Source organism: Oreochromis niloticus, linkage group LG18, assembly GCF_001858045.2.
Source record: "Oreochromis niloticus isolate F11D_XX linkage group LG18, O_niloticus_UMD_NMBU, whole genome shotgun sequence".
In the NCBI taxonomy this organism is placed as follows: domain Eukaryota; kingdom Metazoa; phylum Chordata; class Actinopteri; order Cichliformes; family Cichlidae; genus Oreochromis; species Oreochromis niloticus.
Window position 1 is genome coordinate 28,438,501 of NC_031982.2, and position 10,695 is coordinate 28,449,195.

Here is a 10,695-nt window from a genome sequence, read left to right on the forward strand (position 1 = left end):
GGGTAAGCATGAGAAACACAAGAAGTAAACAAGGAAGTTTTGACTCAGACTCTGCAGATGTGTGTCATCAAGTGTTACACAAAGTCTGAGGAGAGAGACCTCCCCTTTTAAAATGGAATTTAAAGTTGATGCCTGACAACTCCTCTAGGAAAAAACGTCCCATAAATTGTTAGGCTGATATGTGGAAATGAAAGAGTTGCTCTGATTCTAAGTAAAACACGTCGACAAGTGGAGCCTAAAAACCTGCTGTCCTGACTCCTCTGTGACTTGCCTGTCAATACAAATATGAACAGTTAAGCCCCGGTGTGGTGAAAAGGTAAAGGAAGCACATCTGTTAGTATTTAGTATTCCATAATAAGGTCTATGTTTAGATTGTGGATGACCACAGTCCAAAACAACAATGACTGGCTGTGTTTATGGTATTTTAAAGCTAAATCGTGTTTCTTTTAAAAAAGTGTTATGTGATAAACAAGAAAAATAGAAGCATGACATGATCTAAAAGCCTACATCTACTTTGCACCTCCCCCCATGTCAATCTCAAATGTATTCAGAACACCTGCAAAAAGTTTCCTGCCAAATAGGTTCTGCTGACGTGCAGCTTCCTCGACTTCCTCAGGCTGAAAATAAAATAAATAAAAAGAACGAAACAAATGGTTGTCTAGACAACACTCTACCCACACGGGCTGAATAATCTTCGCAGTTCTTTAGCCCATGATTTAAACAACACAAAGTCATACATATAAATGGAAATTATCTAAAAGAATAAGCACCAATTCTGAATAAAAACATATCACTTTATGCCAACAATTTGCCTTTGTGCATGCCAATATTTAACGTGGAAAATGTTTTGTGACTCTTGCTGGTTTCTCATTGGTTTCTGGTTTCATGTGAGCTGAGGTTAGCCACTTGGTTTCTTGTTGGCTTACTTCATTTTAAATGTGCATCACAGTACTAGACACTGAATATTGTGAACTTTTTGCTGTGACAATTTCCCACACCAATCTACTATATTAAATTTATTTTTGCTCTTCACCTTTGTCCCTTTTACTGTTATTCTTTCTGAAGTCTGATCTCATGGAGTGTAGATACCTGTGGTCAGATGCACAGTAAGACCTTGAACACTTTCATTTTTCCCCATCATTATTAGACAATATTATAACCATTTCTTTTCCAATACACAAACAATCCCCAATATCATTTAATAAATGGGCTCCTACCTGAAACCAGGGCTTTTAATAATGATTATTTAATTAATCTTTCAGTTATTTTCTCTATTAAATCTTATCAAACATCTAAATTTTCACAAGAAGTTTCTAAATCCAAACATGGAAACAAACATCTATAAATTGCTTCTTTTGTACAACCACCAGTAAAAAAGATTTTGAGTTTCTATACTTTAAGCAGAAAATCGTCACCAAGGCTTTTTGGGATAGAGGTGGTGTTTATGTATGCAGTTATCTATGTGCACCTGAAAGGAGATGCAATTGTGTGTTCTTAAATTAAATGTGGACAAACTTCAGCAGCACCATATTTGACTGCAACTGTGACCTCAGCATGGCAGCACCAACTTTCAAAAATCTAACCTAGTTTGATTTCTTTAGCGCAAGCAGTTGCTTTAAACACCATCTTTAAAAGTTCCACATTTGCCCTAAACATTGTTGACATTTTTTCATGCCTTGTTTTAATGTACGTTTATTCATTATGTAACGGATATCATGTAATCCCAGAATATGGGCCTTAAAAACCTGACAGCTACTGTAGCAAGCACACTGGTGAAAGTGTGACTCTTCCAAATCTTCTCTGAGAAATATGCAAAGGGAAAGATGGTTTACAACACAAGTCCCCATTGTTCTTACAGAGTGGGTCATCTGGGAGTTCAGAGAGCGAGCCGAGCACCCCTCCCCCACAACCAAGCTCTGTTTGCCACCCGGTCCACATCTGCTGCTGAAAGTCACAGTCTACTCTTGGTTCATTAGGTCCCCAAACAACTCAGCGTGACTTTTCATCCTTGATCAAACCACACCCAGCCGCCGGTATTCTCATCCAACAGGCTGTTGAAGGATCAGGATGGGCACGTCCATTGTCAGAGCACAGTTGAAGGAAATGTGCCACTTGCAATTTCAGTGATTTCCTTGTAGGCACTTCCAAAAACATGTTCTACTTTCTAGTTGTTTTTTCTTTCATTGCTTATGCATAATTTCTGTACTTTTTTTTTTTCTGTTACAGAATCAGAAACCATCATCTGGCAACCAGCTGACTAGAAAAAACAGTTGAAGGGAAGTTACTCTTTCCACCAACAACTGTTTGGCTGATGTCTTAATTGTCAAGAATGCAGATTTTTATCTTATACTGACCCCTTTATCAACAAAGTCAAAGTATCCGTTTTACCTAAACTATCTGTTGCAAAAAAAGAAGAAAAAACGTTTAAGGTGAGGTTTGATTATTCTGACAAGCCTAAGCCTGTGAGATCTTGCTTTTAAAATCTAAAAAAAATGTGTGCAAATCCAACATATCCAGTGTCTGTTAGATATCCAGCCGTCATGAAATCTTACTCTGACAAAGATAAATCTATTGTTTTAGCTGAAAAATGTTTGTTTGGAGTTTTTTCAGGTATGAAAAAGATCCCCATCTCAGCCTTCCTCAGAGGGATGAGATAATGCATTCCATTTTAACAAACTCCAAATTTATGTCGTGGGAAACTCAGTAAAGGGAAAGAGAAATTTACAGAGTTCACTCAGTCTGATCCCAAGTGACTCTGAGGACATTTTAACTGCTCAGTTGTCTTTTACATGCCAAAGCCAGAAAGGTTTTCCTTAAATAAAAACTGCATTAAGAATTTACTAATGCTAGATTTCATTAAACACTGTATAAATAAGTTAGCTGACTTATTTGCAAAGGCTTTGAAATTTGAAACTGCTCATGCTAAATGTTTGGTAAAGTAATTTTATCATTGTTTCCATCAATTACAGCAAGCCAGCGGTCTTTACATTTTTGGGGGAGGGGGGCTTTTCACCAAAAGAGAGGTTATTCTGGGAGATTTCTTTTACTTTGACTTATAACAGATTTTAATAAGGCCTGTTGTAACCAAAGAAAACCCTGATGATTCGCAGGGTTGTGTCTTCACATGTCTTGTTTTTCCCAGCCCAAAGTTAATGAGGCAAACATTTTCACTTTAAAGTGAGAAACCAAGCAGCAAGTCCTTGTAGTTTAAGAGGCTCCAAATGGATTCATTTTGACCATAAAAGGATTACCCACCTGTGATGTGCAATTACATTTCTAAGGAGCTACAAGTCAAGTTACAGCATATGGTTACAGAAGGGTCTGTGGTAACACTATACCTATGAGCATTGAGTTAACGCAGGGGTACAAATCCTCTGTAAAAATGGCCTCAGGTCCAGCTACCATTTTCTTTCAGCACATCTGAAGTGTTATGAAACTTTTCTCCTCTTAGATGTGAGAACTACCACATTTTACCACTGACTCAAGCCTCATAATATCTATGAAAGGATCATGATTATATCTCGTCAAACAAACACTCCCAGTTGCTTCGTCTTGCCGTCACTGGAGGTCCTGTAATCTGTGACTCACTTCTGACCAGTCAGAAGCAGGCTAAGGCACTGAGTAAGGTTAAATGACCCTCCAAAACTCCCCCGGATACTTGCAGGGCCTTGCCTAAATAGCACAACAATGTAACTAAGGAAGTGACTCACTGATGCACATTTGGCTACAGTCTGTAGGCATGTCTGCAATTAACATGCCTGGTGAACATTATCTGTGCTCTACTGCTGTACAAGATCAAATACATATGTGTTTGTCACACCTCCATATGACACCGTAACCATGTCATTATAATGCTGTCTAAAAGCCAAGACTGGTCAGTAATTAACACGAGTCACTTTATTCCCATGTCACTAAATTAGGCCTTAAAGCAACAACTAGGTGGCCACCGACTACTACTTCAACCAACTCAGCTTGTTCAGGGAAGACAAAACACAGCCCGAGGCTGCTATTCCTTTACAGGAAGATGCAAGCAAGACCAATCTTGTCCAACTGGAGTGCTGGCGTCAACATATCTGAATCACAGCTGTGGCCAAGGCTGAACAAGAGGTTCTTAAGAATCTGGTTAACCGAGCTGACCTAGATTTAAGACGTCCTGGTTCTTACTATATCCTCAACCACAGTTTACAGTCCATAATGCAGTCTAACCAAACCATAGTCCAGCTGTGGTCTCTTCAAGATATTCTTTACAAGTCTCCCAGGGTGGTGTGGGTCTACAAAAGGGAAGGTCTATTCTCAGGACATCAGACTAAACTAAAGGCTGTTTAGGGCACAGTGGGGGTGGCTTTAAACTTTGAGCCAAATGACCACATTGTTTAGACAAACCAGGCAGTTTCTGATTGATAACTTGGGAATTAAAAGCAATTATTTTACAAATCTGATAACTTCACAACAGCACAATAACTACTACAAATTTGTATAACAAGAAGCCAAGTAAAAAACTGGAAAACAATTTAAGCCTCTGCCAAATATCTGATTTGATTCAACAGGATTACGCTTTGTTAGCAGCTCCCTTTTGAGGGACAAATCCCACTGTCCTCTCACAGTTTAGCCTCCCACACTGCCCTCTTTAGTAGTACAAAGCGGCTACTTTTTGGCCTACTTTCAGTACAAAGCTCAATTTGAGATTAATCGAGGAGCCTGCTTGAGGTTTAGCTTTGAACAAGCCAACATTTCACATGCTACAGAGCTGAAAAAACAAAGAAACCAACACTGAACTAAAAACTAAACCGCTAGCTAGAGTTGCCGTTAATCCACACCCAAACTTTTTTATAGCCTCCAGACACACATTCTTTGCTTCTCCCCCATCGTCATTGTGATTTCAGCCATGGCAGGCCGGTTAATGTGACAAATGTCGGTTGAAATAAAACCACTCACCTCAAGCCGATACCTTTGTGATGTCTGTGTAGATTTACAGTAACATTTGCTTCCAAAAAGTGTCCTCGTCAAACGGAATATAACCGGTAACTGAAGCGAAGACTAGCTACAACTGTTCCGAGGGTCCGCTTTGTTTTAGCTAATAAGCCGCACCGCTCGGACGTAACGTTAGCGATTAAAAACGGGCGGAGTTAACGTTTATTCATGTGAGCCTTCTCTGTAATAGATATGGATCTTTGGGACACCCGCTCAACCAACACGTTACCGACGTGAATTTGGTGCCGCTGGGGTTTTTTCTATGCCCCTACTTCATAAACCTCTTCTTATCTAGCTCCGCCTACACAGGAACAACTGCGGCACGCAGAGGGCAAACGAACAACCACACAGGAGAGAGCAGTGAACCCTTTTTCACCCTCGATGCGGTGAAAAGTCACTCGCACAATCTCGCAGGCTGTAGCCTTTGAAGTAAACACTCATACACACACATATACACACCGTTCATACACTGTACAAGTAATTTACACTCAATGAATTATATTCAAAAGCAAATATCGTTCTTAAATTCCACATACGAGACATGTTTTAGATTTTTGTTTGCTTGTTTTTCGCTTTTCATATGCCGAGCATTAAATATTTTCATGCTAATACCAGGGGCGTTTCGAGGAATTTTTCAATGGGGTGGCACTGGATGGACTAAGAACAAAGCAGAAGAGCCCCACAGGAAATCTGAATATTTGAAAAAGAAATGAATACAGTGTAAACATTTTCTGTATAGAACATTGTGTGCAATATTTAGGCATGAAACACAATGAAAAGTGACACAATGCAATAGTTTAAGCAATGTTTTGTAATGATAGTGTATTCATTCAACAGAATTATATACACAGTAAATTGCTTTATAACTTCTATTTCAGGCTACTTAGTAGTTCTGCACTATACTGTAAAGGTAAATACTCAGTTATGGCGTTATTTTACAAAAAAGATTTAAAGAGCAAACACAGAATTTTATAGGCTCATGCAATATTTTTATTTGAAATGTAATCTAAACAAATCACAAGTGCTTGTATTAAGATACCTTCCACCAAACTCTCTCAGTGGAACAACTAGGAAGTTCATCTGCTGAGGGTTTTTGTTTGTTTGTTTTTAGCTCTGCTGCACTTGGTTTCCCACATTCTTCACTTCCTCTGTGAACAGTTTAATGATTAAGTCATCTGTCACCTAGACCTATTTCCTGTAAAGAAAGAAAGAAAGAAAGAAAGAAAATACCACCAGCTACTGTGCTTTAGTAGTCGTAGCAGTTCAACTTTTCAGCTTTGATGACCTCTCACTGACAGTTTTAGCAGTTACTTCTTAAATTAAGTCTTATATTGGCTGACAATGTTTGGTGAGTATGTAGCAGCTGATGCTGCCAGCTAGAAAATTGAGTCATGAAGTCACCAGCTTTATTACAGTTTTTTCTGATGGCTTGAGCACATTTTTTGTAAGTATTGGCTATTTTTGCAAAACTCTACACACAAATAAGAAAACTCTTCACCCAATCAGCAAAACATTGTAGTTTTCTTGTAAAAGCGAATAACCTTTGCTTAACTCACCACACCTTTGTAAAAATGGTATTTTTGTATCAGACAGTAAACACAAGCCATCAAATTAATAAGCACACAATGCACCAACTACACACTGATGGTATGAATGAAAAACACATCTGGCTTTTGCTTTCTCTGTGCACAAGGTAGGCTATGTCAGTTTGAGCTCATACTTTTGTCATAGATCCGTAAGCATAAAGGGATCCAAACTTCAAGTACTGGTGTTTATTCACACACATCAAAACAAACACAAGTGTTTATTTCCAAGTCAAAACGAAATAGTAATTTCACTGAGGAAAAAAAGAAATCAGTCTACATTGTGTCATCTCTGTGGATCTGGCCACAAAATTTCGTCTACATCACATGAAATGTCCTCTAGTCCAGCGGTCCCCAACCTTTTTTGTGCCACGGACCGGTTTATGCCAGACAATATTTTCACGGACCGGTGTTTAAGGTGTCGCGGATAAACACAACAAAATAAAACTAGTACCGGTACAAAAAAAAAGACGATTTATTCATAACACACGTGAAAAGACCCAGGAAAAGCGAGTTAACGATAAAAATGATAACAAAATAACACTGAAAACCGATAAAAACCCTGGAAACCATACATTTCACACCTGAGCCTCAACTCTCGCGGCCCGGTACCAAACGACTCACGGGCCGGTACCGGTCCAAGGCCCGGGAGTTGTGGAGCGCTGCTCTAGTCCAAGGCACAGGGGAAAATATCTTCTGGAATTTTACATCTATGGTATTGTTGTGTTTCTCATTAGCATGGCAGTGCTACAAATCTTAGTGCAAAGTGACTGTACTAACCAACTCTCATTTCAAAATGTCCTTATGATGCTTGCTACAGTGTAGCGGCTCAAGTTAGGCTGAACCCGTTGGCCAGCTTCCCTCAGGGTCACTCCATGGTTGATTACATGGTCCACTATTGTAGCTCTGATGTCATCAGCAATTCTATTTCTTACTCTTCTTACCCTTCCTCTCCCCCCTCCTCGTCCTCCTCTTGCTCCTCCTTGTCCTTGTTGTCCTCTTCGTCCTACTTCTTCACCTCCACGTCCTCTTCCTCGGCCTCCTCTACTTCTCACTCTTCCTGCTCCCTCCACTGTACTCCACACACACAGCTTACCTGTATTATAGTGCTTAGGCTGATTGCAAAGTGAACTAATTATGTAAAAAAGTTTTCACATGTGACAGTGTGCCAGACAGTTGGCAAAATAGTGTAAATAATGGCCATAAATGTGTATAGTTTTGCTAGGAGTGTGTTGATCCTTTGTAAATTGAGTGTAAAGCCGTGAGTTGTGTTTACAGTTCTGCAAAAAGAGTGCTGTGCAGTGGATTGTAGCTACAGGTTTGCAAAGTGTGTGTTACAAAATGGCAAACTGAGTGCAAAGCAGTGTTTGTGCTTTTAGTTTTGCAAACTCAGTGAGTGGTTTTGCTATAAGTATTAATAGTTTTAGAAATTGTGCTATAAGAATCACAGTTAGGGTTTAAGCATTCAGAAAAAACTGTAAACATCTTGTTACCACTGCACACTCATCTTGCTTCGTACCTTTGATAATCCATTCAGGAAGAGTTCACTTGGTGCTCTATTTCAGTCTCTGATTCATATGTGGGGGGGGGGGAATCCAACATGACCACAGTCTTCTGTGATCTGTTTTTCTTGGCTTAATGGGGCACCACAGAGAAATGCAAAGAAAATTGACGATGTTTGCATTTGCTGAACCAGTCTGGAGGATTCATAGTAGCAGCATGAACACACTTACTTCATCCTTATATATATATGAGCAATGAAAACCAGAAGAAAACTACATCTAGAATCGTTCATTATTTGCATTGTATGCATGACGGTTGGTTTGCATGATAAGATGATAAGGATAATGTTAAGGTCGAGTACCATCAATATTAGATGTCTAGCATAGATTTAAAATGCACTTGCACAAATAGAGTTGAAGTATTACTGGCCAGTTAAAGCCCTTAAGACCAAAAGACACATTTTAACCATATGGCATAACCATGTTCTATAATTTAGGCACTTTATTTGCATCACATCCATAGCCACTCTAGAATTACCCATTAACCTAACATAGATGTCATGTAGAATAACCAAGAGAAACCACACAGGCATGCAGGCTATACAGGTAAAGGCCACAGCAGGGGTTCAAACTCAGAACCTGCTTGCTGTGAGGCAAGTGCAAACCACAGAACAGTGTTACTCCAGAAAATGAAACTGCGGATACAAAAAACAGAGGGGTATGAGAAAGTGGTGAAGTGGGTCCGACTTGGGCAGGAAACCTAAGTTGAAACAAAGCCACAAACTCAAATTCACATGAAATCAGACTTAGCTGAGAAAGATGTGGTCATTTATGCAGGTCAGAAAACAAAAAACAGATAGAAAAAGTAATTTATTTTCAACATAAAAATATCAAACATGAATGGATCAGTTGTATGAGAACAGCAATGCATTTAGTTTTTGCATCTGGCATATGATCGTGTCACATATAGTATTAATAGAGGTCAATACTGCCTCTCTGTGGGCAAAACACAACATAGCAAAGGGATGCTTGAAATTACTGGGAAAAAACCAACATCCATCCATGAAATTGTTGTCTTTCTATAAACCAGTTCAGGGTTTTGGCTGGAGTAGACCAGAGGCTCTTGAATACTGGTACCTAAATCATTCTGAAAACAGATTAGTTGCACAACATCATATGAATGTCATTATTTTATTTATAAGCCGAGGTTGAAAAAAAGCAAAGTACAAATATTTAGCTAATATTCAAAAAGAGAAGCAGCACAGTTCAGCTGGTCACAACTTGTAAACACTTGACAGTATTGTGACTTATTTCTATATATAAATGATTATAAGTTATTATTTTTCCCACACTGCACCACTACAACCAATCTAACGGTTCACCCACCTGCTGAATCTGAATTTACTGATTTTTCTGTTTAGGTGTGAAGGCAATGTCATTCGTCTGCAATGAAGGCAACAATAAATATTTAATTTTTTTAGAATTCACATTGTTTTCCCTTCTTTTTTTCCACAAAAGTGGACGTTCAAGCTGAGTACATGAATTGGAATTCAAATTTAAGTTAAAACAAAGTTTCTATTTTCTTGTGTTAATATTGAATTATTACATTGAGATTCAGTCTACTTTGCACCAAAGTTGTTGGTAGAAATGTCCTCCAAAGAGCTTTTCAGTTTTATACTTTGAGTACATTTCACCGTCTTACTTTTTCCACTTTCACTTGAGTAAAGAAGCGTGGCACTTCAACTTCTACTAGAGTATTTTTGTAACACGAGTATTTGTACTTCTACTTGTGACAAATTTGTGTACTTTTGCCAAAAGATAGTGATACATTGCTTTTTTTTATTGTTCATAGAAAATACAATATGGCTAGATGTTTCTAAAATGAGATATCATTAAAGTCCCAGTTTGGAAAATACACACCAAAAAGTCTGATTGGGAAACTTGTTTCACTGTTTTATATTCTGCTATACTGCGTTCAAAAGGAACAACCTTTAGTTTGAAGGTGAGCTTTCTTTGTTTCTAGTTTGCTCTGTGCTTTTTAAGATTTTCATTTTTGTACAAGCCGGATAATTGACAATCTTGAGCTTCAGTGTGCCAAACTGCATTACATGTCTTGAGCAATAATAAGACAGGCAAAGCAAAACTTACACATCATTTAGAGAGCGGTCTCACAGACCAACTTCAACAGCCTCAAATAAATTGTATCTTATACACAGACTGCTTTCAATTACTCTTACGGTTTTTGTCAGTTTATTTTATTTAAGATATTTTTTGTTGTTTTTAGTTAGTTTTTTGTTAAATAAACATTTTCATATTTTTGAGAGTTATGACAGTTTAATATTTGGTGAACACCAGTTTTGTGGTAATATGAAGTCAAATATAAAGCAAAGACTGCATATAAGACACAAACTTATCCACTGGGTTGTCATTTGCACTATCAGCATCAGCATATCCTGATTTTCTCAAGCTGGACCGGACTAAAACCAGACTGTGCACTCATACAGTAGTAACTGGCCAATCATAAAGCATACCCCATTTTCTTTATCTCGATACTAGAGCATAAATTAAGAAGTTAGCATCATATTGTATTAAACAAGACATTCTACCAGCAACTGAGAGCAAAACCTCATCAAGAAAAG

At 38.3% G+C, this 10,695-nt stretch overlaps 1 protein-coding gene across 1 annotated transcript in view; it reads right to left on the reverse strand.

The window, feature by feature from the left end:
- The window catches only part of LOC100692535 (integrin beta-1), a 28,971-nt gene extending 23,695 nt beyond the window's left edge, over positions 1 to 5,276 (reverse strand). The window contains exon 1 of the mRNA XM_003447451.5: positions 4,936 to 5,276. The gene's annotated coding sequence lies outside the window, so the exon portion shown is untranslated. The remainder of the gene's footprint in view (positions 1 to 4,935) is intronic.
- Between the last annotated feature and the right edge of the window lie 5,419 nt (positions 5,277 to 10,695).